The sequence below is a fragment of the Schistocerca cancellata genome, chromosome 2, assembly GCF_023864275.1.
Source record: "Schistocerca cancellata isolate TAMUIC-IGC-003103 chromosome 2, iqSchCanc2.1, whole genome shotgun sequence".
Taxonomy (NCBI): Eukaryota; Metazoa; Arthropoda; class Insecta; order Orthoptera; family Acrididae; genus Schistocerca; species Schistocerca cancellata.
In genome coordinates this window covers 345,501,006-345,505,936 of record NC_064627.1, presented here as the reverse complement: position 1 = coordinate 345,505,936, position 4,931 = coordinate 345,501,006, and the positions used below count along the sequence as shown (strand labels likewise).

The window sequence follows — 4,931 nt, the reverse complement described above, 5'->3', positions numbered from 1 at the left end:
TGGCGACAGGTGTTACTGATATAGGTACCTCTATGGGGACAGCTGAAAATGTGTGCCTCGACCGGGACTCAAACCCGGGATTCCCTGCTTACATAGCAGACACTCTATGCATCTTTTTTTTGTTCTCATTTTTTTTCTATATTGTTCGTTGAACTTGTTCGGGGCGGACGTCCGATGACACCCGTTAAGGTTCTTTTGTTGATCCGTTCACTCAGTTTTTATTATTACAGAGGGAAGCTAACCCTCTGACCGTGCACGCTGAGCTACCGTGCCGGCCTCATCCATCTGAGCCACCGACGACACGGGAATCGCTACCTTAGTTGGCGCGAGTAATGAGTGGATGGGCAAATATCTATTAAGAACATTACGTATGTAGATTGTGGACAGTTGGGAATGTGGGTCTCACGGGAAGCGTGCAAGGGTTAAGTCCCTGTAGTCGCTCATCTGTGTCCTCGGTGGCTCAGATGGATAGAGCGTCTGCCATGCAAGCAGGGGATCCCGGGTTCGATTCCCGGTCGGGGCACACTTTTCAGCTGTCCCCATCGAGGTATATCAACAACGCCTGTCGGCAGCTGAGGGTTTCAATTAATTATCATTAGCTCCAATATTACCTGGAAATAGACGAGAAATTCCGATACCGTTTAACATGAGACTGAGAGGACTGGCCTCTCATCTGGTCCAAACTATTCGGAATGGTTGACATAAGTGACAGCCTGTATCGTGGCGTCACTGATGTGTATCAATATCCCAGTTACGCTAATATAGAACCACACGACCCACGTTAGTTCACTAGTAGGAGTCTGCATAATAAACAAACAACAATATTTCCTTCGCATCACAAGGAGAAAGTAACATATGGGGCTTGACATACGTCTTCCCGAAAATGTGAATTCCTTTACTTATACACCATTAGCTTATCGTGGCGGACGGGTAGATACACGGAGAGAATAAAAGAGTGCGGAAGGCACCAACTTCCTAGCGGCTGTTGGCAGACACCCGAGTGTCCCCGCGGCGACAGTAACTCACCGTGTGACGTCAGGGCCCGCCCGCGCATGCGCCGTGGCGCGCAGCGTGAGTTATCGCGCAGCCGCCGTGCTACATCACGCGGACACGCCAGCATTACGTACGGGCACCGAGCCCGCCACGCCAGACTTCGCACTTTTTGGCGGCAGTTCTTTTTGTTTTGTTTATCTCTCCAAATACAGCCACGTGAAAAAGGGGGAAAAAGAAGCCATGCTCGAAAAATGGATAAAAGAGTTATATTTCACAAACATGCTGTGCAGTCTCCCGCTCTGTAGCCCGCTCGAGTGCATCACGTCCACGGATGAACCGAGGCGTGAATGCCTGCCTAACTCAAAGTGTACCTAATTCCGACAGTTTCGCCACTAGTAATAAATTTTTTCGCACCGCACTGCCTTTTTACCATGACTTCCCAGTGAATACGCTACGGCACAGTGCTATCGACCACATCACATGATTCATATGTCTGGCGTCGCCGTCACTGAATATCACACTCTATAAAATGCTACAGGCAACGGTCAATGTCAGACTCGTTCCTCCCTCATTTTCAAAAAAGGTCTAATAGCTACAGCGTTCCTTTCACAAGGCGCAAAGTCGCTACGCAAATAAACGCAGGAAGGGCATAATTTGCAATTAGGGCGGAATGAAAGGGATCAGTGTTTTACGCGGTAGACCCTTATTTGAAGGAGCGGTGCTCAAATACTTATCTAGCTATCCTGATTTACGTTTTATGTATGTGAGGGAAAAAAGGAATAGTCTGAAACAGAAGAATTACGATACTGGTTTTGCATTTTTTTTTATTCTTTCACGCGGATTCTCGTGAATACCCATGGCAGGAACACGGCAGCTGGCCAAATAATATGTAGCTGTTGAATGAATGAGCGTTTTATAATTGAACTTCCATGAAAAACAAATGATCGCAGGACAATAAAACTTCGTTGAAACATTTGTAAAAAAATGCGGATCAGAAATAACGAATAAAGCACTGAAAGGAACCAATTTTAATTTCCACTTGAGTGGGTAACGTTTGTTAATTGCATACCATGTCGATGTCCCATGTTAGAAACGTTGATCAATGTGATGACCGTCTACATCCACAACAGCGTGGAACTTCACTAGAGATTTCTTCACTGCTGCTCGGAACAACGGAGGACCATGGAATGATAAGCTGTCGTGACACGGCTTGAAGATCGCACATCCCATTCAGCATTTTCAGCCATGGTCATAGTAACTTCTTCAACAATTTGTTTCACAACTGACGGCCTCTCCGAGGATCAATTCCCAAATCGCCAGTTAATTCTAATCATTGTTCTTTGACCCCGGTGCGGAAATGGGACCACTCCGCATTCCTTTAATGCGTCCACATTCGCCAATAGCAGCAGCACTATTGCTGTTCCTTTGATAAAACAGGTTCACCAGTAAATCCCCGCACACCATGTCCCACATTCATGTCGACTGCATGTTAAAACTCTACGTGGTCGTACCACTACCGACGCATAGCGGCAAGTCGTGGCACTAACACTGGTAACAATGCACATCCTGCAGCGCACACAGTCTGATCATCATTCCTATGAAGATGGGTGTCCATACTATAAATAGTATTCCGTATACACTGACCCAAGTAATGAAAGATTAATTTTAACCGCTCTGTAGCCGGCCGTTGTTACCGAGCGGTTCTAGGCGCTTCAGCCTGGAATCCTGCCTCGGGCATGGATGTGTGTGATGATGTCCTTAGCTTAGTTAGGTTTAAGTAGTTCTAAGTTCTAGGGTACTGATGACCTCAGATGTTAAGCCCCATAGTGCTCAGAGCCATTTGAACCATTTTTTTAACCGCTCTGTATATCGCTGACCACCGACAATGAGCTACTATGAAAAGATATGTAATACTTGAAATAATAATAATAATTATGATTATCATGTTATTAGAAATTGGTTTTTAGCTACCATTAGTAATGTAGGTTTGGATTTTTTGCGCGACAGAGAAGCAGTGACGGGCGATGTGGTTAACTGGAGAAATTCAGCCGTGACTGCTGATCTGAGTTTGCTGACACTAGGACGCATTAGAGATACAAAAATATAATTTGAAACGTGATGTAGTTTGAACTGAATTTCTTGTGAACGGTTTATGGTGAATATCTTCATGTTGCAATTCATGTAGCTACAGGGACTGTACTATGAAACTGGTTTTTTGTTAGTAGCTTTGTTGTTGTTGTGTTGGTCTTCAGTCCTGAGACTCATTTGATGCAGCTCTCCATGTTACTCTATCCTGGGCAAGCTTCTTCATCTCATCTCCCAGTACCTATTGCAACCTACATCCTTCTGAATCTGCTTAGTGTATTCATCTCTTGGTCTCTCTCTATGATGTTTACCCTCCACGCCCGCATCTCGTGGTCGTGCGGTAGCGTTCTCGCTTCCCACGCCCGGGTTCCCGGGTTCGATTCCCGGCGGGGTCAGGGATTTTCTCTGCCTCGTGATGGCTGGGTGTTGTGTGCTGTCCTTAGGTTAGTTAGGTTTAAGTAGTTCTAAGTTCTAGGGGACTGATGACCATAGATGTTAAGTCCCATAGTGCTCAGAGCCATTTGAACCATTTTTACCCTACACGCTGCCCTCCAATACTAAATTGATGATCCCTTGATGCCTCAGAACATGTCCTACCAATCAGTCCCTTCTTCTAGTCAATTTGTGCCACAAACTCCTCTTCTCCCCAATCCTATTCAATACCTTCTTGACACCGAGCGAGGTGGAGCAGTGGTTAGAACACTGGACTCGCATTCGGGAGGACTACGGTTCAGTCCCGCGTCCGGCCATCCTGATTTAGGTTTACCGTGATTTCCCTAAATCAAATGGTTCAAATGGCTCTCAGCACTATGGGACTTAACATCTGTGGTCATCAGTCCCCTAGAACTTAGAACTACTTAAACCTAACTAACCTAAGGACATCACACACATCCATGCCCGAGGCAGGATTCGAACCTGCGACCGTAGCAGTCGCGCGGTTCCGGACTGAACGCCTAGAACCGCTATTTCCCTAAATAGCTCCAGGCAAATGCCGGGATGGTTCCTCTGAAAGGGCACGGTCGACTTCCTTCCCTGTACTTCCCTAATCCGATGAGACCGATGACCTCGCTGTTTGGTTTCTTCCCCCAAAACCAACCAACCAATACCTCCTCATTAGTTATGTTATCTACCCATCTTATCTTCAGCATAGCTATAAATAAATAATAATAAACAAATAAATCAGCACAAACGTACGCGAAAGAAAACATGTAGTCACAAATCTTGTTCAGTAATCGGTAAGCTCATATTTTCCTCACTAAACGATTGTGTGGGACTGTTCACATGTTAGAACCTTCATCAATCAATTACAGAGTAATCGCTGATTTTGCGAAGAGAAGTATGCGTATGAATACTACTACGTAGTACGTGAATCGTTGTCTATGCTTGTTCCCCCAAGGTAGTCCACTTCGAAGAGAATTTACGCTACAACCACCTAAAACAATCAGATTTTAACTTTCAGACCTCCCTGTCTGTTACAGGAACTTTGTGGAATAATGTATCAGTCAGTTGAAGATTGTCAAGCATTTTAGGAGCACAATGAACTGGTGTCATACTGTGTAAATCAGATGATAAGGACGCCTACAGAGGCATACTGTGCGGAGGCGTCTTAGCGACAAAAGCCTAAGAAGGCTCCAAGTGCGCCGCGCGGAACCGGATGCTCGGTCAAGAGGACTCGTCACGATGTCGGCGCCTGCCTGTTAGTGAGGTCGATCTTAAAAGCGACCCGCCACGCGACAGGAAGTGAGTCGATTGTGACGTGCGCTGTGGGCTGCGCCACGAATTCGTAAGAGCGCTGCTGCGTACGGCGGCCCTACTGCATGGCATACACGCACACACTTTGATACAGAAGTTAT

At 46.0% G+C, this 4,931-nt stretch overlaps 1 non-coding gene across 1 annotated transcript; it reads left to right on the top strand.

The window, feature by feature from the left end:
* The first annotated feature begins 449 nt into the window (after positions 1–449).
* On the top strand, positions 450–523 carry Trnaa-ugc (transfer RNA alanine (anticodon UGC)). Its single transcript has one exon. It is a non-coding gene; the product is annotated as a tRNA-Ala (tRNA).
* Positions 524–4,931: the final 4,408 nt, after the last annotated feature.